This window comes from Globicephala melas, chromosome 7 (assembly GCF_963455315.2).
Source record: "Globicephala melas chromosome 7, mGloMel1.2, whole genome shotgun sequence".
Taxonomy (NCBI): domain Eukaryota; kingdom Metazoa; phylum Chordata; class Mammalia; order Artiodactyla; family Delphinidae; genus Globicephala; species Globicephala melas.
In genome coordinates this window covers 91,926,044-91,952,685 of record NC_083320.1, presented here as the reverse complement: position 1 = coordinate 91,952,685, position 26,642 = coordinate 91,926,044, and the positions used below count along the sequence as shown (strand labels likewise).

Below are 26,642 nucleotides of genomic sequence, written 5' to 3'. Positions count from 1 at the left end.
GTGGGCACATGGAGCAGGAATCCCCTCTCCTCATGCACCCCAAAACAATGGTCTCTTGCCTCTCTGTCAAGTCCAGACTTTTTCCTGGACTCCCTCCCGGCTGGCTGTGGTGCACTAGCCCCCTTCAGGCTGTCTTCACTCAGCCAACTCCAGTCCTCTCCCTGGGGTCTGACTTCTGAAGCCCTAGCCTCAGCTCCCAGCCCACACCCGCCCTGGTGGGTGAGCAGACAAGCATCTCAGGTTGGTGGGTGCTGGTCGGCACTGATCCTCTGTGTGGGAATCTCATCGCTTTGCCCTCTGCACGCCTGTTGCTGCACTGTCCTCCATGGCTCTGAAGCTTCCCCCCTACCTACCTCCCATCCCCGCCAGTAAGGGGCTCTCCCCCAACTACCTCCTGTTCCCGCCAGTGAAGGGGCTCCCTAGTATATGGAAACTTTTCCTCCTTCACAGCTCCCTTTCAGAGGTGCAGGTCCCATCCCTATTCTTTTGTCTCTGTTTTTTCTTTTTTCTTTTGCCCTACCCAGATACATTGGGATTTTCTTGCCTTCTGGGAAGTCTGAGGTCTTCTGCCAGCGTTCAGGGTTGTTCCACATGTAGATGTATTTTTGATGTATTTGTGGGGAGGAAGGTGATCTCCACGTCTTACTCCTCTGCCATCTTGAAGGTCTCTCTTGCTCTTATCTCGTTTACATATACTTTAAAATTTCATCATATTAAGTTATTTTTCATGCTGACAAATTTGCAACAGATATAACAAGATTTCATTTAACTTCTATCAAACTTAGGTGCCGTGAAAGTGTTATACTTAATGTTGATGAATCTAAAGACATGTCTTTGTTAGTTAGATCAACAAACATATATTAATACCAGGTATTAATTTAATACTGAATATTTCCCAGTTCATGTGAATCTGAAGCTCATTTAGCTTAATTTAGCTTTGACTCTCTTGCTTATAATCCCATTGACCAATGTGGGTTTGGGATACGTGTAAAGTGAATTCTCAGAAAGATTTGTGGTAGGAGGAACACTCCTGTTTGTAATACATTTTCACAACTTGGAAGCTTACTTCTTTGCTGCTAGAAGATATTGTTGAGTGGTGTGTTTTCAGATTGTATGGGTAAAATCCTAGATAAGAGAAAAGCTACTATGTTGTTTTGTTTACCATAAATGAAAGCACTTCACATATTTCACAGTAAGTTCCAAGAGGGAGCACAGGGCTGGTGCTCCTAGTTTTTCCACACCATTCTATCCCCAGGTCCTAGCACATTTCTGAAGCTCATTGTATTAGAATGAATGAATAAAGGCATGAATGATTAAGAGTATTTCTAAACCTAGGTAGATTTGTGAAAATCCCCAGTGCTCTTTATGTTCTAAAAAAAAGGTGGTGCAGGTGTACTTCCTTGCCTCTGAGGGTATTGCAAGGATTAACTAATGTCAGGAAAGGCCTTTGATATGCCTAGATGAAGGGCATCCCATAACTATAATGTTTCATTGTTATAATACCATCAAGTGCTTTTTGGGACATATAGCCTACATATTTTCCATAAAATTAGTCCATAAATCACACACAAAATGGATCAAATCCAAAAGCAATAGCTTTGACCTTAGAATTGCTGCAGCAGTGATTTGATGATATACTACTTACTACATCAGCAGTACTCTGAAGTACATAAAATGTGCTTCCATATACTCAAAATGTACAAACACTTAAAACAAATGACTAGCTGCCTTCAGAAAAAAAAAGTTAAATGATTCAGAGGCTTTTTTCATGTGGAATTTAAGTATTTTTAAGTCTATCAAGAACGCTGCAATTTTTAGTTATTTTCACCAATTCTCATGAAATACTATTCACTGAAAAATGTTTGATAGAACTACCTTATGATTTCTTTTTTTAAAAAGGTGATCTTTATTTCCTGATGTTCCTGCTTAATAGCTGTATACAGACGTCCATAGAGTTTTTAATGAAGTGTCAGTACACGTCATCTTTTGGTTACACCTTTGTTTTATGTCACCAACATGGTAAATATATTTGCAATTTTTTTCAGAGAAATACTCATTTCTCCTTCTCAATTATACTAGCCAACTTATGAGGGACTGTGAGTGATGGAAATGTATTATCATTACCAGTGTTGCCAAAGAGCGCTTATTCACTTCATTGTACTTGAGGGAACTATTACAACTCTCTGACTATGGGTTTCACAAACATAAGAAGACATACCTGTCACGGTAGACTTTTGCTTAAATAAGGTTATTTTGAAATACCTCCAACTGCTGAATAGTGTCTGTAGAAGAACATCATTCTGTAAGTATTAAATCAGAATGGTGTGTGCATTCCATTCCCAGAGGGACTTAGCAAAGGACTGGAATATCATTGAAAGGGTATCTCTATCACGGATGCAATACCTTTAGCTATTTGTGTAGTGTAATACCAACCAGCAGGTTTAGAGGGACAGTTACTCATCCCTACTGGATTCCTCATCTGTCTCACAGTGGCTGGACTGAACTTTTCTCTCTGCTTCTCTCCATTTGATTGAAAAGATCAAGACCCTTTAGAATGAAGTACCCACATCATTGCCATTTTCCACAATTATCACAATCAACTGTCCACGAGACACCCCGTTTTCTGAGTAAAATAATTTTCTGATTCAAGGTTTCTAAAGTCTTTGTACATTGGTTGGAGCAAAGTTTTCTTTCCCTGTGGAATTCTAAGCAATCTTAGGGCAGAAATGACCTCTTATGTACCAATTTTTGATATTTCTGGTATAATTTTGTTACCTATGTGTTCTGCATAGCATTTTCTTAATACTGAATTGAATTAAGTTTGTATATGTGAGTACTATGAATAGTACTGCAATACTACAGTAGTAACTAGTATTACAGTGCTATTTATATTACTTCAATACTACCATAATACTATTTATAGCACGTAATACTTAATTGAATATTTTATATAGGTGGGTACTGTTTCAACTATTAAAATATTTTATGCTTATATATTAAAATAATCTAAATATAAATGGACACTAGATTCTTTTACTTGGACTGTGAAGGGCCATATAAAAATGGAGCTCATGTATTTTGAACTGAATATACACATACACACACATATACATACAGTTGGCCCTCTTTATCTGAGGTTCTACATCTGTAGGTTCAACCAACCTTGGACTGAAAATATTTGAAAAAAATTCCAGAAAGTTCCAAAAAGCAAAACTTGATTTTGCCACATGCTGGCAACCATTTACATAGCATTTACATTGTGTTAGTTATTATAAATAATCTAGAGATGATTTAAAGTATACAAGAGGATGTGCATAGATTATATGCAAATATTACACCATTTTACATAAGGGACTTGAGCATCCATAGATTTTGGTATCCATAGGGAATCTGGAACCCATCCCCTGGGGATACTGAAGGACAATTGTATATATATATATACTATGAATATTGTACTTTTGTGCTAAAGGAACGGACCTTTATGAATCTAGTTTGTTTTTCCATGTAACTATAGTCTGCTGTTTTCATTTTTCATACTCTGTGTCTGAGAGAAAGTCTTGTTTTTATTTCCCAACAAGTCTTGACCTGGGGGGCCTGAAATCATGATTTCGCTTTTTTCCCTCCTCTCTTCATCTCTTAAGAAGATAAATATGGGTTTATCTGGCTGAAGTACTTTCTGCACTAACAAGTTGTATCTAAGGATTGCTTTTTCCTTCATGCTCACATGTATCCAATTGTGTGACAAGGTAGTATAAACAGTGCAATTTGTACTAGCTGCATTCTTAAAGTATGGAAAAGGGTATTCAGAGAATATCAAAAATAACTTTAGGGATGTTAAGGAGGATGTTTTAAATCAGGAATAATGTATAAAGCAGAATCCACATTGGTCATATCACCTATGAGAAGGATAATCACAAATGTTCTTATTTTTGTGTTAAGATTTTCATCTTATTTAATGCTTAAGAAAAATAAAAATGTTTTGTTGGTCTCTTCCTTTGGAGAATCACTCAGGATTTTTTTTTTTTTAACCTTGTAAAATTTTAACACAGGATGGAACTCTGACCCATAGTTTTTCATTTCACTCTACGTTTGGGCTCAAAATGTTCATAGAGTTATCACCCAGTTTGGAATTTAAGGGGCTGTGTGTCTTTAAAAATGTCCTTTCTAAGAATGTTTCATGAGTTTTGAAGTTCTAGGAGTGGAAGATGATTGAAATGTTTGACATTTTCTCTATGAGATTTTTAAGCAGCACGTTAAAACCTCCTCATTCAAAATCACTACAGGGAAGGGGTTGAAAGCTAAAGGGTCAAGTTCAAGCACACCTGATGAAAAGGAATCATTCCTCTGTGCTGGGCAGCAGGTCTTGACTCCCCGCTCATGGACAGTTCCCACTGCTGATGACCCTGGCCCCTTTCCTTGGAAAAGAGCCACTGCTGCCTTTGGCCGCTAACAGGCACTATTGCCAGGTCCATTTCCCCATTCTCTTTGTCATAGAGTAAATGGGGCAGTTGGGTTACATTTGACTAGTATTCAGTTTGTTGAGGAAGTTGGATTATTTTTAATTTGTGTGTCTCTGGGGAAGATACAATTAATTTTTTAGAGCTTGTGGATAGGCAGAGTACATTTAATGAGGGGGAAAGAATCACACCACCTGTGGCGAGGGCCCTGCAGAAGAAGGTTGAGGGCAGGGTTTAGCTCCACAACTGCAATTTTGTACCTTTTACCCATGCTCTGCGTAGCAGGCCGCCCTGGAGAACTGGCTGTCCACTCAACTGGGAAGTCTGCAAAATCTGGTGTGCGTTTTATGTAGGATACAAAGGTGAGATTAAGTTACCTGCCCTCAGTCACATAGCTAGAAAATGGAGGAACTGCAGTTCAAATCCAGTCTGTTTGCTTCCCAAGTCTGGGTTGTTTTCTAGAGCAGAGGAGGAGGGTAAAGTGGCCCTTAACAAAGTAGCACTGAAGTGCATGGGGAGGGTGGCTCTGCAAATTTGTTTATTGAAAGTTAATAAAAACAGAGGAGAGGTGAAACGTGCAATCATATAAACATTCTGGCTTTGGGCAGCCAGAGGTTGAACTTAGAATGCTGAATACACATCAGTGACACTTCTGTTCTTCTTTAAAAATACCCATTTTATAGATGTGGAACACAGGGGCAGAGTTCAGGCTCTTGACTCACTCTCCTGGATCGCCCCCTTAGTACTGCCCAGGTCCCGCACAGGTAATACAGCTTCTCTGTAGAATGGACGAGTCACCCACTTCCCAGGATTTTTATTAGGAATGAATGATATAGTGTAGATCAGCAATTTTCAGTCGGGGCAGTTTTGCTCCCAAGGGTACGTTTGGCAACGTTTGGGGACATTTGTGTCTGTCACAACTGGGGGTGGAGGGGTGCTAGTGCCACTTAATGCATGGAGGCCAAGGATGCTTCTAACCATCTTACAACGCACAGGACAACCCTCCGCAACAAAGAATTATCTGACCCCAAGTGTCACATTTCAAAGTTGGGATCAACACTTGTGTAGGACAAGCGCCTGGTAACAGACAGCACCTCCCGCAGGGACCTGTTGTTCATTCAGGGCTCACTTTGTGCCAGGCACTGCATTAGGAGCTTTACGTACTTTGTCTCTGTTCTCACGTGCCTACAGGTTGCAATGATTGAAGGTTGAGGCCAAAAGCACTGCTCAGGGTCACAGAGTGCTGAACAGCAAAATCAAGATTTGGACTAAAGTCTGTATAGCTATGAAGCACTTCCCACAAACCTGTTTCTTCCTAGTTTAAAGTAGTTGAGGTCCTTGACTCTTCACTTTAGATTTTTAGAAGAATAAATTAATGTAAGCATTTAAGACTAGTTTGTTGGGGTGCTGTGAACAGAGCCCCGCCTACTCTACTGTGTTTCTGTCCTTTTAGCAGGTCCAGGTGGTCAGGGAAGGTGCTGGTTTCCAGGCCAGGCTTCCAGACCACAGACAAAATGTTCACATCTGCAGTCACCCCTGTAGTAGAGCAAAAGATTTGGCCACATTGTGAGTGATGCTCTACCTTCATTGTTTTTGGTGATTGTCACAAGAAAGAAGCATGTCAAAGAGGAGTCGAGGTGTTTCATTCCCAAAGGGACTGTTCAGTGAGAATTCCAAAGGTTGGACAGTGCTGAAAATGTGTTCCAGTAGAAAGTCATACAGGAGCTATTGGGTCACCGGCCTCCCCCAACCCTAGACTAAGTATGAAAGCTAATTTTGATTCTTCCCTTCCCCTAGGTGAACAAAGAGGTCGCGTGATCTCTTTCTGGGACCTAGTAGATCCCTTGCCTAACATATCCCATGGTTTATGTTGTCCAGCTGGAAAAAGATAAAGGACAGGGATTCATGCTGAGACTACATCTGTCTTGAACAGAGTAAGAAAAAAAAAAAACCTCAAATAAATTTTAATGTGGATTAGGAAGTGTGGACTTCAATTACTTCCGAGTGGTATAGGCTTTTGATAATGTGTTTCATCAGGATAGGAATTACGAGGTGCTCAGACTAATTCTCTGAAATCACAAGGGGGATAAAGAGTTCTAATAGCGTGTTACAGTAAGCCAGTGCCCAGGGAGTAGAATTGTATGGTCCACATTAAATGGCCCCATCTAGACCATGAATTAAGTATTGATTTTTGGAGAACAAGGATATAGCAGAGTATACTTCACTCTAAAATGACAATGAATGTAAATTAATCATTTTGGGCATGATTCAGAAATACCTATATTTCATCAGTTTCTGTGTGGTCTCTGTATGGAGAGAGAACTAACGTTTCTCACATGTTGAATATCGGTACTCTGATGTTTGTATTCATAAGCACAGAATTTTAACTAAGGGGGATAGTTACCCATTTGTTTGTGTAGAGGGAAGAGAAGCAGAAAAAGACTTCTTGAGGTTATTGGTGGTGGGATGGGCTTGGGAGCTGCAGATAAGCAGGACTGTCTCTAATTGAGGTGATACATATTAGGGGTGGGTATTGAGATGTACTATTGAAATATACTAAGAGCTTAACAGATTAAGTGGGCAATATACATATGTGCATGTGTGTGTATGTATATATATATATTTACACATACACACAAACTCATACATACTATATCTATGGTTATATAACATGGTATATTTATATATTTTGTATGGTACATAATATATGTAATGAAATATATAAAATATAGCATGCATAAGAAATTGAATTGGCTAAAATGTATATAACATGTTAATATAATATCATATGTACTGGATATTTAATATAATGAAATGCTGATATAGTTATATAAATATGTATAAACCAGTCCTGCTTATTGTGTATTATTGCAGAATATTGGATTCACGTAATACTCCTAGCGTGGCATACAGAGTCAGTAAGTTGTGTTCTAAACTTGGAATCGATGATTACATTGCTATAATTCACTAATGCATGGCCTATAACGTACACCTTGTCATATCCTGAAGTAAAACCCAGCATAACACGAGCTATGTTTGAAATGATACAGAAAATCTAAACCTAGATGATGGGTACTGCATGCTAGGTCCTTTTATTGGGCTGTAAATTAGTGACATGTTCAATGATTGCTCTGAATTGGTCTGTGCCTTTCCAGCATTAAGCCTTGTCACTATTCCATGTGCTTTGGTCTTGTGTCTTAGACTTTTTAAATCACTCAACTAATGCCTAACAAATCTGCAACCTCTGCTGTGTGATTTACATCTGTCTCCTTCTTTGTAGACAGGTGGCAGATCTTAGACTTCTGACGTGTTCTTTGCTATGTGGTTTTGTGTGTTCATATGCTGGGAGGGATGTAAGTGCTAGTCTTTGAATAGGAAGTTGCATTTCAACCTTGATGTAGGGTATGGATCCTGAAATTAAAATTATAAAAGGGTTTTTATTTCATGTTATCTCAACTTGTTAAGGTTATAAAATATGATCAACTACCTCATCTAACAAGAGCAAAACATCACACGTACAAAATATTTTCTTTTTGTTTGTCTTGGAAAAGAGTGAGGTAGGCAAAGAAATTTGTGAACATTACACACTAGGGATAAATTCTTGGGGATTCGCCATGAATATTAAAAGCTCTTACATACACTGGAGGAGTCCTACAAAAAAGAAAACCTTAAGTTTGGTTTAACTCTCTATTGTTCCCAAATTTATTTAATAACAGAGCCTGTCCCTGCCTGCTGATCTCAGAGGATGCCGTCGTTCCACTGAAGACATTTTAGGAATCCCTGAATGATGATGTGTGATCTTAGGTGGGAATCTGATGATACAGGAAAGGCAGGGAGGCAGCACAGTACTTACTTGTCCCCAGGAACGGTTAAAATCCGGTATTTTTTTTTTCTCAATCATCTGTGTAAATACTAATATTAAGTCTATCAAGTGATTATTACCTTATAATAGTCATTATTTTCATTATGTGACTATAAACTACCCCTATATCTCAAATGACATTTCTTCAATTCACTTTCAGTGTAAGTTGAATTCCCACAAAGCACTCTGGGAAATTCCAATCGTGCGTGAGTGGAGAGGTGGAGGGGCTAAAAGGAGTTGACACAGGCTGCGGGCCACTGCCCTGCACTCACCCAGTTAGAAAAGGGTCATGAGGATGGATTTTCTCAATGCGCTATTGAGCGAAGGGCTTGCATGTCCTGTGGGGCTGTCAGACCTTGCGCTGGTGGGGGATGTATTTATTATTACTTCTCTGATTCCCTTTAATTATTATATGTGGTGGTGATTATTATACTGGGTACCCATCTCAGCTGAAAACTTCGGGTGCACCACTATATGAACCGAGTAGATCATGAACCCAGGTAGGCCTTCTTCAGTTCATGCTGATCCGTGGCCACTTATAAGAATGTCTGATGCACCCTAGCTCTTGAAAACTCAGGCTGCCAGTTTTGCCAGCAGCCGCCTTCACCTCAAAGGGATGTGTTCTTGAGATCCCACCTTCTTCCAAGGAGGACAATGTCTATTCCAGAATTTCTCATTTAATATTTATGCAGCCAAGTCTTCAAGTTCTTTGTACTGATTTTATACCAGCTCAGAAATGAATCACCTTTATCTGCTCTTTGGTGATTGATTCTAATTTTGTTCCTCAATCTCATTTTGCCTAGAATTAAGCATTGGCCTTAGAATGGGTAATGGCGGGAGGGGCTGTCTCCAGTTGGACACCACCAGTGACCAGTCCTGGTGGGCATTACGCTTTACCTCTCTACCCTCCTGCTTCTGCCTTACTGACAATATGCATTTTTATGACATTATGTTTCTACTTTCTTTCAAGATTCCTCCAGAATAAATTAGTGAAACACCCCCCCAAAATTTAGGTGTGCAAGAAGTATACCATTTTTTGTTCAACTTTGGCTTACTTTGATTGTTTTGAACCCTTCTACCACCAGGGTCCTTTCTCTTTTGTCTGGGAGATCCACCTATTCCTCAGCCATCACTTCATACTGGTCACCACTTAGAAGGCCCTTATTCCTGATAGGTGGGCTGGGAACTCTCTCTAGAACTTCTGTGCTGCACCTGGTCCTTTGTGCTGCTTCCCCACTGTGCTGAGCCCTGGATCTCTAGTAGGTGCCCAGTGGCCTTGGCCTGCTCTGCCTGGACACCCATGGCTGCCATTTCCTTTCTGGGGAAGCAAAATACAGGCTCTCTCTATCTCTCTCTCACTAACATCAGTATCTCCATTCTTATCAGTTTTGTTCCAGACAGGAGAAGGGTCAGGGGAAGCTTTTATTTTTGAGCCAGGAGGCACGTGCCAGCGGAAGGGAAACCTCTCTTCAGGAACGTCCAACAGAACCTTAATGGACTAGACTTCTGGCAACACAAAAGCCAGAGACTAGTTGGGCTATGTTCATTTTCAAAAATATTTTCCTTCTAATAAATCTCTGTGTTTCTGTCAACGAAACATACCCTTTAAACATGGTTCTCCCATCCCTCAACCCCGTACGAATGTGGGTACTGGGTCTCTGACCTAAACTTTACCCTTCAGAATAATGGTACCACTCAAAGCCCCACTAGGATGTGAACATGAAGATATTTCCACAGAATCTTCAAGGTTCCAGCTGGGAACCTAATCCTGGCCAGATTCTCAGGTTTCTCTCTGCTTCTAGGCTTCCTCTTCAGACTGAGGAGTCGTCCAAGTTAACAGTCTTAACGTGGGCCTTCCAGACCCTTCCCTTCTTAGGTGTTTTCCTGGGTGCGTGAGAATGTTATCACGTCAACAAACTCTGAAAAGATCATATTCGCTCTCTTTTTATTCCTTCTGCTGATTTTCCTGAAAATATCCAGGGAACTTAGGGCATCCAGAAGTTCTTCTTAAATTAGCCTATTTTGCAAGGCTGCTTTGAGGACTGTGTGAGATGATTGTTATAAAGTGTCGGGCATAGCGTCTGCCACAGTGCTATTGCTGTTATTTTAAAAAGCCTGTGACCACCATGATAATTCTGCCTCCTGCCACTTTTTAGGATGTGAGTCATAGGCTGGGATGATAAGATCTGATATGTAATTCTTATTTATTTGAGTCCTCTAAGAAAAAAAAGACAATAGCATCTTGTTCAGTGATGTTCCTGAAGCAATTAGTATTTTCTGATTAGAGCTATGACTAAGATCAAAGGTATTTCTGTAGACATGTGTATTTCAGTACATTTAACATGCTAACCACCACAAGAAGATTGGACACTCCATCCCTGAGTGCATGGCCTTTATGGAGCCTGACAATAAGGAGTCCAGAGAGTTGCAACGAAGAGTAATGGGTATCACAAGTGGAGTTTTGTAAAAACCAGTATTTAAGAATTCCATTGGGCATTATGTTGGAAGTTTCTTCTTTTAAGCATAAGCTAAGGAAACACAGAGGAGACTGTTTAACTTTTTCCTCATTTGGGTAAAACCATCAGCCCATTGGTGTGATGAGTTTTCAGTGGTGACATTACTGCTGATTACATGAAGACGTGATTCTGCTTCCTACCATGCTGTTTGTTCTAGCTTCAATAATGTGTGGTATTGATGGGATGTTTACCATGTGCCAACCTCTGGGTTAGTGCTGGGAATAGAGTGGTGAACAGGTCTGGCACATTTCTGCCATCATGGAGTTTAGAATCAAGTGAGAGAGACAAGTATTAAACAATGAACCATACCGTTGGATTTGCAATTGCAAGAGTCATGAATGCTATGTATAAGAGTAAGGTACAGTCAGAGAATAGGAAAGAGTTCCCTAAGAAAGTGAAGAGTGAGTAGAAATTGAGTTGGGCTGTGGGGAGTGGAATATGGGATTTGGCTTAAAAGACAGTACATGTGGTTGCCCAGGTTTGGGAGGGAGCTTGGAGCATCGGAGGAATTGGAAGAGGGCCAACATCATGGGAGAGCAGTGAGTGAATGTGGGTGAGTCAGGCGATTGGGATACTAAGGGGAAGGGATGGGGGGCCCGATCAGGCAGACACTTGTGTGCTATATTAAGAATTTGGTTTTATTTATTCCGAGAGGAATAGGGAGCTGCCGATGGGCTTTGAGCATGGAAATGATATATAGACAACACACTGCACCAAAAGTGGTACAGATTTGAATTATTAAAAGATATATATCTGTAATAAGGAGAAAGTACTGATGGCAGGGAGTGGGGTGAGGCAGTGGATTCTGAAGGCCAGACAGGAGGCTACTCCTCTTATTCATGTAAGAAAAGATGATAACTTTGCCGAGGGTGGTAACAGTAGGGATGAAGAAACATGGGCAGATTGGATTGATGTTGAGGAGATAAAGCTGATGAGTAATTGATTGGGTTTGGTCTTCGTAAAGCCTTTGTGGAATCTTCAGTATAATTATTAGACTATACAGCATAAAGAGATGTTTCCAGTTGTTTCTAGATAGAAAAAAATACTGTGATTATGCCATGGTACTGCAGTTTCTGAAATATTTTTTCAAATGCAGTTACTTGGAAATTATTTTCCAGATGACAAGAGTAGAGCTTGAATAGTCTTAAAATTACTGGTTCAAAACAGAAGTAGTTATTCCTTTGAAAAAAATTAGATGCACTAGATGTTCTGTCCACCCAAATGCAGCTTACATTTTGTTCTCTCTCACTCATCAGCCAGATGAAGATCTGCTTCTAGAAAGAGAGGTTATATGTTAAGAGGCAGATAGACTCCATGGAGCCATTAAAATATTGAAGTTACTGAGAAAGAATATTATCTCAAGTGTGCTCTGGCATAATTTTCATCCTAGGCAAAATTAACTCTTGGGTTGCTTAATGGTAAATAAAATGTTTGGATGCCATCCAGCCCTTTGCTTTATGGTTTTTTTTTTTTTGCTTGTGATACACGGGCCTCTCACTGCTGTGGCCTCTCCCGTTGCGGAGCACCGGCTCCAGACGCGCAGGCTCAGTGGCCATGGCGCACGGGCCCAGCCGCTCCGCGGCATGTGGGATCCTCCCGGACCGGGACACAAACCCGTGTCCCCTGCATCAGCAGGCGGACTTTCAACCACTGCACCACCAGGGAAGCCCTTGCTTTATGTATTTTTAAAGCCTGTGTGTATAGTGCCAACACTGCTGCCTTTCCTGTGAACCTCTAATAGACAACAGTAAGCAAGGCCTCCTTCGTCAAGCCCAACACATATTGATTATTCATTGTGGAAATAATACTTGATTCTTGTCTTTTGGGCAGAGACACAGCCTAAAAATTTCAGCATCCCAAGCACCTGCTCCACTTTGCTGTCTTTGTGGTATAAAGCAAACAGATTTCTGGTACCCCCGAAGGGTCATCACTGCCTAGTGGTCAACAAGGAAAGGGAGAAAGTCCTTCAGACAAACACTAGGTGGGATTCACTTCGTGTCTGGCTTACTCTTCACTGCCTTTCCTGCTGAACCAATAAAAAACAGCTGAGGGCTGCCGGGAAGATGGCGGAAGACTAAGATGTGGAGATCACCTTCCTCCCCACAGATACCAGAAATACATCTACACGTGGAACAACTGCTGCAGAACACCTACTGAACGCTGGCAGAAGACCTCAGACCTCCCAAAAGGCAAGAAACCCCCCACGTAACCTGGGTAGGACAAAAGTAAAAAGAACAAACAGACAAAAGGATAGCGACGGGACCCGCACCAGTGGGAGGGAGCTGTGAAGGAGGAAAGGTTTCCACACACTAGGAAGCCCCTTCGCGGGTGGAGACTGCAGGTGGCGGAGGGGGAAGCTTCGAGACCGCGGAGGAGAGCGCAGCCACAGGGGTGCGGAGGGCAAAGCAGAGAGATTCCCGCACAGAGGATCAGGGCCAACCAGCACTCACCAGCCCGAGAGGCTTGTCTGCTCACCCGCGGGGGCGGGCAGGGCTGGGAGTTGAGGCTCGGGCTTCGGTAGGAGCGCCGGGAGAGGACTGGGGTTGGCGGCGTGAGCACAGCCTGCAGGGGGTTAGTACACCACGGCTGGCCGGGAGGGAGTCCAGGAATAAAGTCTGGACCTGACGAAGAGGCAAGAGATATTTTCTTCCCTCTTTGTTTACTGTTGTGCAAGGAGAGGGGATTAAGAGCGCTGCTTAAAGGAGCTCCAGAAACGGGCGCGAGCTGCAGCTAAAAGCGCGGACCCCAGATACGGGCATGAGACGCTAAGGCTGCTGCTGCCACTACCAAGAAGCCTGTGTGCGAACACAGGTTACTATCCACACCCCCCTTCTGGGGAGCCTGTGCAGCCTGCCACTGCCAGGGTCCACGGATCCAGGGACAACTTCCCCGGGAGAACGTGTGGCGCGCCTCAGGCTGGTGCAACGTCACGCCGGCCTCTGCCGCCGCAGGCCCGCCCCGCATTCCGTGCCCCTCCCTCCCCCCAGCCTGAGTGAACCAGAACCCCAAACCAGCGGCTCCTTAAACCCCGTCCTGTCTGAGCGAAGAACAGACGCCCTCCGGCAACCTACACGCAGAGGCGGGGCCAAATCCAAAGCTGAGCCCTTGGGAGCTGTGAGAACAAAGAAGAGAAAAGGGAAATCTCTTCCAGCAGGCTCAGAAGCAGTAGATTAAAGCTCCACAATCAACTTGATGTACCCTGCATCTGTGGAATACATGAATAGACAGCGAATCATCCCAAATTGAGGAGGTGGGCTTTGAGAGCAAGATTTATGATTTTTTTCCCCTTTTCCTCTTTTTCTGTGTGGATGAAACGCTCTTGGTGCTGCAGCCAGGAGTCAGTGCTGTGCCTCTGAGGTGGGAGAGCCAACTTCAGAACACTGGTCCAAAAGAGACCTCACAGCTCCACATAATTTAAATGGTGAAAATCTGCCAGAAATCTCCATCTCAAAACCAGCACCCAGCTTCACTCAACGACCAACAAGCTACAGTGCTGGACATCCTATGCCAAACAACTAGCAAGACAGGAACACAACCCCACCCATTAGCAGAGAGGCTGCCTAAAATCATAATAAGTCCACAGACACCCAAAAACACACCACCAGACGTGGACCTGCCCACCAGAAAGACAATATCCAGCTTCATCCACAAGAACACAGGCACTAGTCCCCTCCACCAGGAAGCCTACACAACCCACTGAACCAACCTTAGCCACTGGGGACAGACACCAAACACAACGGGAACTACGAGCCTGCAGCCTGCAAAAAGGAGACCCCAAACACAGTAAGATAAGCAAAATGAGAAGACAGAAAAACAAACACCCAGCAGATGAAGGAGCAAGATAAAAATGCACCAGACCAGACAAATGAAGAGGAAATAGGCAGTCTACCTGAAAAAGAATTCAGAATAATGATAGTAAAGATGATCCAAAACCTTGGAAACAGAATAGACAAAATGCAAGAAACATTTAACTAGGACCTAGAAGAACTAAAGATGAAACAAAGAATGATGAACAACACAATAAATGAAATTAGAAATACTCTAGATTGGATCAATAGCAGAATAACTGAGGTAGAAGAACGGATAAGTGACCTGGAAGATAAAATAGTGGAAATGACTACTGCAGAGCAGAATAAAGAAAAAAGAATGAAAAGAACTGAGGACAGTCTTAGAGACCTCTGGGACAACATTAAACATAACAACATTTGATTTATAGGGGTTCCAAAAGAAGAAGAGAAAAAGAAAGGGACTGAGAAAATATTTGAAGAGATTATAGTTGAAAACTTCCCTAATATGGGAAAGGAAATAGTTAATCAAGTCCAGGAAGCACAGAGAGTCCCACAGAGGATAAATCCAAGGAGAAATACGCCAAGACACATATTAATCAAACTGTCAAAAATTAAATACAAACAAAACATATTAAAAGCAGCAAGGGAAAAACAACAAATAACACACAAGGGAATACCCATAAGGTTAACAGTTGACCTCTCAGCAGAAACTCTGCAAGCCAGAAGGGACTGGCAGGACATATTTAAAGTGATGAAGGAGAAAAACCTGCAACCAAGATTACTCTACCCAGCAAGGATCTCATTCAGATTTGATGGAGAAATTAAAACCTTTACAGACAAGCAAAAGCTGAGAGAGTTCAGCACCACCAAACCAGCTTTACAACAAATGCTAAAGGAACTTCTGTATGCAAGAAACACAAGAGAAGGAAAAGACCTATAAGAACGATCCCAAAACAATTAAGAAAATGGGAATAGGTACATACATTTTGATAATTACCTTAAATATAAATGGACTAAATGCTCCCACCAAAAGACACAGATTGGCTGAATGGATACAAAAACAAGACCCATATATTTTCTGTCTACAAGAGACCCACTTCAGACCTAGAGACACATACAGACTGCAAGTGAGGGGATGGAAAAAGATATTCCACGCAAATGGAAGCCAAAAGAAAGCTGGAGTAGCAATTCTCATATCAGACAAAATGGACTTTAAAATAAAGACTATTAGAAGAGACAAAGAAGGGCACTACATAATGATCAAGGGATCGATCCAAGAAGAAGATATAACAATTGTAAATATTTATGCACCCAACATAGGAGCACCTCAATACATAAGGCAAATACTAACAACCATAAAAGGGGAAATCGACAGTAACACATTCATAGTAGGGGACTTTAACACCCCACTCTCACCCATGGACAGATCATCCAAAATGAAAATAAATAAGGAAACAGAAACTTTAAATGATACATTAAACAAGATGGACTTAATTGATATTTATAGGACATTCCATCCAATTAAGCAGAATACACGTTTTTCTCAAGTGTTCATGGAACATTCTTCAGGATAGAGCATATCTTGGGTCACAAATCAAGCCTTGCTAAATTTAAGAAAATTGAAATTGTATCAAGTATCTTTTCCGACCACAATGCCATGAGACTAGATACAAATTACAGGAAAAGATCTGTAAAAAATACAAACACATGGAGGCTAAACAATACACTACTTAATAATGAAGTGGTCACTGGAGAAATCAAAGAGGAAATTAAAAAACATCTAGAAACAAATGACAATGGAGTCATGACGACCGAAAATCTGTGGGATGCAGCAAAAGCAGTTCTAAGAGGGAAGTTTATAGCAATACATTCCTACCTTAAGAAACAGGAAACATCTCGAATAAACAACCTAAACTTGCACCTAAAGCAATTAGAGAAAGATGAACAAAAAAGCCAAAGTTAGCAGAAGGAAAGAAATCATAAAAATCAGATCAGAAATAAATGAAAAAGAAATGGAGGAAACGATAGCAAAGATCAATAAAACTAAAAGCTGGTTCTTTGAGAAGATACACAAAATTGATAAACCAGTAGCCAGACTCATCAAGAAAAAAAAATCAATAGAATTAGAAATGAAAAAGGAGAAGTAACAACTGACACTGCAGAAATACAAAGATCATGAGAGATTACTACAAGCAACTCTATGCCAATAAAATGGACAACCTGGAAGAAATGGAGAAATTCTTAGAAATGCACAACCTGCCAAGACTGAATCAGGAAGAAATAGAAAATATGAACAGACCAATCACAAGCACTGAAATTGAAACTGTGATTAAAAATCTTCCAACAAACAAAAGCCCAGGCCCAGATGGCTTCACAGGCGAATTGTATCAAACATTTAGAGAAGAGCTAACACCTATCCTTCTCAAACTCTTCCAAAATATAGCAGAGGGAGGAACACTCCCAAACTCATTCTATGAGCCACCATCACCTTGATACCAAAACCAGACAAGGATGTCAGAAGGAAAGAAAACTACAGGCCAATATCACTGATGAACATAGATGCAAAAATCCTCAACAAAATACTAGCAAACCGAATCCAACAGCACATTAAAAGGATCATACACCATGATCAAGTGGGGTTTATACCAGGAATGCAAGGATTCTTCAATATACGCAAAACAATCAATGAGATAAACCATATTACCAAATTGAAGCAGAAAAACCATATGATCATCTCAATAGATGCAGAGAAAGCTTTTGACAAAATTCAACACCCATTTATGATAAAAGCCCTGCAGAATGTAGACATAGAGGGAACTTTCCTCAACATAATAAAGGGCATATATGAGAAACCCACAGCCAACATCGTCCTCAATGGTGAAAAACTGAAAGCATTTCTACTAATATCAGGAACAATACAAGGTTTGTTGTATTGTATTGAACACTCTTATTCAACATAGTTTTGGAAGTTTTAGCCACAGCAATCAGAGAAGAAAAGGAAATAAAAGGAATCCAAATCGGAAAAGAAGAAGTAAAGCTGTCACTGTTTGCAGATGACATGATACTATACATAGAGAATCCTAAAGATGCTACTAGAAAACTACTAGAGCTAATCAATGAATTTGGTAAAGTAGCAGGATACAAAACTAATGCACAGAAATCTCTGGCATTCCTGTACACTAATGATGAAAAATATGAAAGTGAAATCAAGAAAACACTCATATTTACCATTGCAACAAAAAGAATAAAATATCTAGGAATAAACCTACCTAAGGAGACAAAAGACCTGTATGCAGAAAATTATAAGACACTGATGAAAGAAATTAAAGATGATACAAATAGATGGAGAGATATACCATGTTCTTGGATTGGAAGAATCAACATTGTGAAAATGACTCTACTACCCAAAGCAATCTACAGATTCAATGCAATCCCTATCAAACTACTACTGGTATTTTTCACAGAACTAAATTTCACAATTTGTATGGAAACACAAAAGACCCCAAATAGCCAAAGCAATCTTGAGAAAGAAAAACGGAGCTGGAGGAATCAGGCTCCCGGACTTCTGTCTATACTACAAAGCTACAGTAATCAAGATAGTATGGTACTGGCACAAAAACAGAAAGATAGATCAGTGGAACATGATAGAAAGCCCAGAGATAAACCCATGCACATATGGTCACCTTATCTTTGATAAAGGAGGCAGGAATGTACAGTGGAGAAAGGACAACCTCTTCAATAAGTGGTGCTGGGAAAACTGGACAGGTACATGAAAAAGTATGAGATTAGATCACTCCCTAATACCATACACAAAATCAGCTCAAAATGGATTAAAGACCTAAATGTAAGGCCAGAAACTATCAAACTCTTAGAGGAAAACATAGGCAGAACACTCTGTTACATAAATCACAGCAAGATCCTTTTTGACCCACCTCCCAGAGAAATGGAAATAAAAACAAAACTAAACAAATGGGACCTAATGAAACTTCAAACCTTTTGCACAGTGAAGGAAACCATAAACAAGACCAAAAGACAACCCTCAGAATGGGAGAAAATATTTGCAAATGAAGCAACTGACAAAGGATTAATCTCCAAAATTTATAAGCAGCTCATGCAGCTCAATAACAAAAAAACAACCCAATCCAAAAATAGGCAGAAGACCTAAATAGACATTTCTCCAAAGTAGATATACAGACTGCCAACAAACACATGAAAGAATGCTCAACTTCATTAATCATTAGGGAAATGCAAATCAAAACTACAATGAGATATCATGTCACACCAGTCAGAATGCCCATCTTCAAAAAATCTAGAAACAATAAATGCTGGAGAGGGTGTGGAGAAAAGGGAACCCTCTTACACTGTTGGTGGGAACCTAAATTGATACAGCCACTGTGGAGAACAATATGGAGGTTCCTTAGAAAACTACAAATAGAACTACCATATGACCCAGCAATGCCACTACTGGGCATATACCCTGAGAAAACCAAAATTCATAAAGAGTCATGTACCAAAATGTTCATTGCAGCTCTATTTACAATAGCCCGGAGATGGAAACAACCTAAATGCCCATCTTCGGATGAATGGATAAAGAAGATTTTGCACATATATACAATGGAATATTACTCAGCCATAAAAAGAACCGAAATTGAGCTATTTGTAATGAGGTGGATAGACCTAGAGTCTGTCATACAGAGTGAAGTAAGTCAAAGAGAAAGACAAATACTGTATGCTAACACATACATATGGAATTTAAGAAATAAAAAGTCATGAAGAACCTAGGACTAAGACAGGAATAAAGATACAGACCTACTGGAGAATGGACTTGAGGATATGGGGAGGGGGAAGGGTGAGCTGTGACAAAGTGAGAGAGAGGCATGGACATATATACAGTAACAAACCTAAGGTAGATAGCTAGTGGGAAGCAGCCACATAGCACAGGTAGATCAGCTCGGTGCTTTGTGACCACTTTGAGTGGTGGGATAGGGAGGGTGGGAGGGATGGAGACGCAAGAGGGAAGACAGTTGGGAACATATGTATATGTATAACTGATTCACTTTGTTATAAAGCAGAAACTAACACACCATGGTAAAGCAATTATACTCCAATAAAAACAAAACAAAACAAAACAAAAAAAGAAAACAGCTGAATAAATGATTTTCTTCAGCTTCTCCAGGGAATCGAGAGGGCTTAGCTGGAACGTTTGTTGTAAGTAAAGTCAAAGTTGAGTGGAGCCATGTTTATAGGATGAGAACACCCCATCAATATCCCTTGACAGGTATCAGTACCCCAGGTGTTCCGGGGCCATCAGGGAGCCAGGCCATTGAGCTGGGACTGAGGCAGGGCTGAGGGGCTTTAGGCAGGAGAGGAAGGGCAGGACCCCGAGCACCTCACACCAGCTGCACTCAGGACGGATCCCCTCCTAAATATATTTTACCCAATGGGCATTTCAAGGCTTCATTTGCTCAAGAGATATGGCTTCTAAATTGCAATTATTGTGGGAAAGATTTGGAGTCAATATAAGTGCCAGAAACTGCTCTGGTCAGGGCACCCGAGCAGTTTACCTTGAGAAAGCTCTTTGACCTCAGGCTTTCATGATTTCATCTAGCAAAGCACAACATCAGTAATATGCATATGGTTTGGGGAAGATAGTAGGTATTTCAAAAATGACAGCTGTTACTATTATTGCTATATTTATTCTAGGGACACACCATTCTTATTGGTGCCTGAAGCTTTCTTTGTGTGCTTAACCCCTGAGCCTTGCTGGATGTACCCGAGCAGTAGCTTTGTCCGTGTTCTCAAGCATTCAGAGGCAGGAAGGATCCCATTTCACATAATCAATTGTGAAGGGCCCCTGGGAACAGCTGTCTGCTCCTAGGTGCTAATCTAGGAGACTAAATTCCGTCAGCATTTACGGGCAGTTCCTTGCTTGTGCAATGTGTGTTTTTATGTAATTTCCAGTTGTTTGTTCTCTTTTTCCTCCCTCCCCTCCCCTACACCTTGAATTACAACCACTGACGGAGCCCTTTTTCTTCCCTTACATTTGTAGAGTGTTACAATGGAAGCCAGTGTGATATACTGGAAAGATCACTGGATTGGGCCTCTGGAAGGCAGCTGTCATTCCATTTCTGCTCCAAATGACTGTGTGACCTTGAGCAAGTCCTTGAATTTGTCGGGAGTTCATTTTCCTCCTCCAAAACCTGTGGGCTATAAGATTTCCTTCCCATTCCCACAATCTGTCTGGTTAGCAGGCTGTAGATCTGAGTAATCTGAAAAGACCCACTTTGTGTCAAGATGCAATGAAGTATATGAGGTTTGAGATGCCCTTTTAGGATTCAGAATTTTTAGAAACCAGAAATATTGATAAATAGTGTTTTTTTGGATAAATAGTTTTTAAAAGGTGGTTTTCTGTCTCTGTGGTGTTTGCATTAGCTGATTAGCCATTCAGAGATATTTCTAATCTGCTCTGCTGTCAGGCTTCTTTTAATGGATGTTCTAGCCACTGGCAACTAATAATTTATAATCATAAATGATAAGTGACAGAGGTATCTGTCCACAGTGATGAAATAGACTTAGAACATGCTGTTAGGTGTCAAACAAAACACAATCATGCAAAAAGAGCTTGGGATGTTCGCAGCAGTATGTCTGCTTACTGGAAGTATAAATATTCAGTCCAGATACTCTGTGGTGGTCTTGAACTTGGAATCATGAACTGTCTTCAAAAGTGTATCTATATACTTATGAAAATAATGTTTGGTAGCTCTTAACTGTTGCTGTTAAATTTTTCTGAAGATAATTGTTAGAACTCTTTAGCACATTTATTTTTCAGGCCACAAATATGTATCTTGAAAATAGTTTTAGTATTAATAAGGGATTTTTTTTTGATTACTGTAAAAAGGGCAGTGGAATTTTTTAAATGATATTCTTTTTGATGATATAGTAAATGGGGTAGTTTCCTTGATTTCTCTTTCTGATCTTTCATTGTTAGTGTATAGGAATGCAAGAGATTTCTGTTTATTAATTTTGTATTCTGCAACTTTACCAAATTCATTGATTAGCTCTAGTAGTTTTTCTGGTGGCATCTTTAGGATTGTCTATGTATAGTATGTCATCTGCAAACAGTGACAGTTTTACTTCTTCTTTTCCAATTTGTATTCCTTTTATTTCTTTTCCTTCTCTGATTGCCATGGCTAGGACTTTTACAATTATGTTGAATAATAGTGGTGAGAGTGGACATCCTTGTCTTGTTCCTGATCTTAGAGGAAATGCTTTCAGTTTTCCACCATTGAGAATAATGTTTGCTGTGGGTTTGTCATATATGGCCTTTATTATGTTGAGGTAGGTTCCCTCTATGCCCACTTTCTGGAGAGTTTTCATCATAAATGGGTGTTGAATTTTGTCAAAAGCTTTTTCTGCATCTACTGAGATGATCATATGGTTTTTATTCTTCAATTTGTTAATATGGTGTATCACATTGGTTGATTTGTGGATGTTGAAAAATCCTTGCATCCCTGGGATAAATCCCACTTGATCATGGTGTATGATCCTTTTAATGTGTTGTTGGATTCGGTTTGCTAGTTTTTTTGTTGGGGATTTTTGCATCAATGTTCATCAGTGACATTGGCCTGTAATTTTCTTTTTTTGTGATATCTTTGTCTCGTTTTGGTATCTGGGTGATGGTGGCCTCATAGAATGAGCTTGGGAGTGTTCCTTCCTCTGCAATTTTTTGGAAGAGTTTCAGATGGGTAGGTGTTAACTCTTCTCTAAATATTTGATAGAATTTGCCTGTGAAGCCATCTGGTCCTGGACTTTTGTTTGTTGGAAGATTTTTAATCACAGTTTTAATTTCAGTGCTTGTGATTGGTATGTTCATATTTTCCATTTCTTCCTGGTTCAGTCTTGGAAGGTTGTACCTTTCTAAGAATTTGTCCATTTTATTGGCATATAGTTGCCTGTAGTAGTCTCTTATGATCCTTTGTATTTCTGTGGTGTACATTGTAATGTCTTTTTCAATTCTAATTTTATTGATTTGAGTCCTCTGCCTTTTTTTCTTGATGAGTCTGGCTACAGGATTATCAATTTTATCTTCTCTAAGAGAACCCGCTTTTAGTTTCATTGATCTTTGCTATTTTTTTCTCTGTCTCTGTTCCATTTATTTCTGCTCTTATCTTTATGATTTCTTTCCTTCTACTAACTTTGGGTTTTGTTTGTTCTTTGTTCTCTAGTTGCTTTAGGTATAAGGTTAGGTTGTTTGAGATTTTTCTTGTTTCTGGAGGTAAGATTGTATTGCTTAAACTTCCCTCTTAGAACTGCTTTTACTGCATCCCACAGGTTTCAGATCATCATGTTTTCATTGTCATTTGTCTCTAGGTATTTTTTGATTTCCTCTTTGATTTCTTCAGTGATCCGTTGTTTATTTGGTAACATATTGTTAAACCTCCACGTGCTTGTTGTTTTTACAACAGAGGAATTAAAGAAGATGTGGTACATATATACCATGGAATATTACTCAGCCATAAAAAAGAATGAAATAATGCCATTTGCAGCAACATGGATGGACCTAGAGATTGTTATACTGAATGAAGTATCTCAGACAGAGAAAGACAAATATCATATGATATTGCTTATATGTGGAATCTAGAAAAAGGGTACAAATGAATTTATCTGCAAAATAGAGATAGACTTAAAACTTACCAGGGGGTAAGGGGGGAAGAGGGATAAATTGGAAGATTGAGATTGATATATACACACTATTACAGATAAAATACATAACTAATAAGGACCTACCATATAGCACAGGTAACTCTACTCAATACTCTGTAATAGCCTATATGGGAAAAGAATCTAAAAAAGAGTGGATATATGTATTTGTATAACTGATCCACTTTGCTGTATGCCTGAAACTAACACAACATTATAAATCAACCATACTCCAATAAAATATTTTAAAAAATAAAATAAAAAAGAAATAAATGAAATGCATTAGGGTTTAAATTCCTTCCCATTCAATATTTTTTTCAGTTTCTCCATTTTTTATGTTGTGTGTCTGTTTCTGTCAGAGGCATAACTCACAAATGGATAAGCAGGTTTGCTCTGAGAGGTTAGAAAGTGTTGGGTGGCTTTATACATCCCGTGCTAGTGGACGTTATTAATTATCATGATAGGTTTTGAAATGTAGACTCAGGAACTCTCATCTCTTCTGACTTTCACCCGTGTACCTGCCGCCAGTAGTCCCTCTCAACTTCTGGTTTGCTGCTTTCTATCTAATGAGCTCTGGGAAACCAAATTAAGATTGTTAATAATGTGAACAAACTCAGTGTAGCTAGGCCTGAGGGAGTGGCCAGATGTCCTCTTCATGAGCATGTTGCCATTATAGTTAGTGCACAGTTCTCATGGCACGTCTCATTCATTTTTATATTTCCAGGGTCTAACACACTACTTATCAACTAGCAGGTAAAGAAGAATGGTTGTTTCACTGGATGAATGCTCGCTGGCTGCTTTTGTTTTCATCCCTTGGGTTCTTTGATGTATTTTAGAAAGTGTGATCTCCTAGATAATTGTCCACTATGTAATGGAGATATTACTTTAATTCCTCCATGATCAGTGTGAAAGCTTTTTGAGATGTGAAAATTATGACAGAAATTTCAAGCCATTTCTTGGAGGTGAGTCATCTTACAAGTAGATCAGCGCTGTTTTATGTCACATTTTATAATGCTGAGGCTTCTGAGTGCTTTAGCATATTAATTATCCACCAGTAATTTGTTTAGGGCTCTAATGCTCGGGTTTGTCATTCATGTCATTCCTCAGTACTCCTGCCCAAGTTAAATATAAAGCAATGTCAGGGTAATAAAAGCTGTGGTTGAAAAAAAATTAAAAATAAAGCAAGCATCTCTTCCTATTGAATGAATGGTATTAAATCAGGGTTGCTGCCTCAAACAGTGGCGAGTACTGTGTGAAAGCTCCTGGGAATATGTTTATTCCCCGTTCTCTGGAATACTCTTTTTTTCTTTGTGGCAGGCTTCTTACTGATTACTACACCTAAAATTCAGGCATCCAGCGGGCTGCCTTACCTGTGATGATTTAGTTTGGGTGATACATTCATCTAAACTACTCCACTTAAGGATAACTTAATTAAGAGAATACAATTTGCCAGCACTTTTCTGCTTCTAGAGGAATATTACATTAGAGCATTCACAGATTTGCACTTTCTGCAAAAACACAGGCAAAAAAAGAGGAATCACACGGTTTTAAAGGTGAATGTAACCTGAGAATTCACTGATGCTACCCCTTCGTGTCCAAAATATTTACTAAACCAAAATGTTAACGTGTTAATTAAAACTGGTGTGACTTAAAATACTTCACAGTTTATTCCAGAGTAGCTGTGCTTATCTCTTAGAAAGGATAGTGAGTTGCAGGTGGATGGTGTTTTTACATAATCTTTGTGCACATAAACAAGTATAAAATTACTATTCCTATTATACCATTGAAATGTTTTCAAGTGTTAATTTAAAGTCCCATTACGTATATAATTAAACTTTTAATCCTTTAATTGTTCTAAATTTTGTTTCTCTTTTTTTTGTTTTAAATTTTTATTTTATATTGGAGTATAGTTAATTTACAATGTTGTGTTAGTTTCAGGTGTACAGCAAAGGGATTCAGTTATACATATATATATATCTATTCTTTTTCAGATTCTTTTCCCATATAGGTTATTACAAAGTATTGAGTAGAGTTCCCTGTGCTATACAGTAGTCCTTGTTGTTTATGTATTTTACATATAGTTGCATATGTTAATCCCAACCTCCTAATTTGTTCCTCCCCCTACCCCCCTTACCCCTTTGGTAACCATAAGTTTATTTTCTAAGTCGGTGAGTCTGTTTGTTTTGTAAGTAAGTTCATTTGTATCATCTTTTAGATTCCACATATAATTGATATCATATGATATTTGTCTTTCTCTGTCTGACTTACTTCACTTAGTATGATAATCTCTAGGTCCATCTGTGTTGCTGCAAATGGCATTATTTCATTCTTTCTTATGGCTGAGTAGTATTCCATTGCATATATGTACCACATCTTCTTTATCCATTCATCTTTTGATGGACATTTAGGCTGTTTCCATGTCTTGGCAATTGTAAACAGTGCTGCAATGAACATTGGGGTGCATGTATCTTTTCGAACTATGGATTTCTCCATATATATGCCCAGCAATGGGATTGCTGGATCATATATCGTAGCTCTGTTTTTAGTTTTTTAAGGAAACTTCAAACTCAAGGTGGATTAAAGACCTAAATGTAAGACTGGATACTATAAAACTCTTAGAGGAAAACATAAGCAGAACACTTTTTAACATAAATCACAGCAGTATCTTTTAGGGTCCATCTCCTAGAGTAATGAAAATTTTGTTTTATTTGTATTACTTGAGGCTTATTTCCAATTAAGAAGTATAAAATGAGTGCTGTTTGCACATAGATTTCTTATTTGTTTCTTTAGGTTATTTATCTCAGATTTATATTCCAAATATAACCATATGTTTTATATATATGTCAAACTTAAAAGTGATATTCTTTTTCTCCATGCAACTGCTCAAAATTTTAATTGGCTCTTCTATTTCTGAACTTGGACAAGGGATTTAAGATTTTTCAAACTGCAGGTCACATTTCATTACTTCAATATGCATATTTTTTGAAATGGCAAAATCTCTCAGGGCTGTGTGATTTTCACTATTGTGTGTGTGTGTGCGTGCGTGTGTGTGTGTGTGTGTGTGTGTTTAAAGTTCATTTCCAAACACAACTGAATAAATCCTGGAACACATTTTCTCTCCATGCCTGAGAAATGCAAATTGTTCTAGGTCAGTTGCTGAGAGGTCTTGTCTGTATCTTGGATGTCTTGTTTGCAATTTGTTTTTCATTCATTCCAAGCATACCCAATACACTTTACATTTGCCTGTTATTCACATGTTTTTCAGTGGTCTGCAGAGTTCGATTTAACATGTGGGAAAACTATTCTCCCTTGACTGTGC

At 39.6% G+C, this 26,642-nt stretch overlaps 1 protein-coding gene across 2 annotated transcripts in view; it reads left to right on the top strand.

Annotated features, from left to right (window-relative positions):
• Positions 1 to 26,642, top strand: part of THSD7B (thrombospondin type 1 domain containing 7B) — a 1,218,744-nt gene that overhangs the window by 594,805 nt on the left and 597,297 nt on the right. The gene's annotated exons all lie outside the window — the stretch shown is intronic.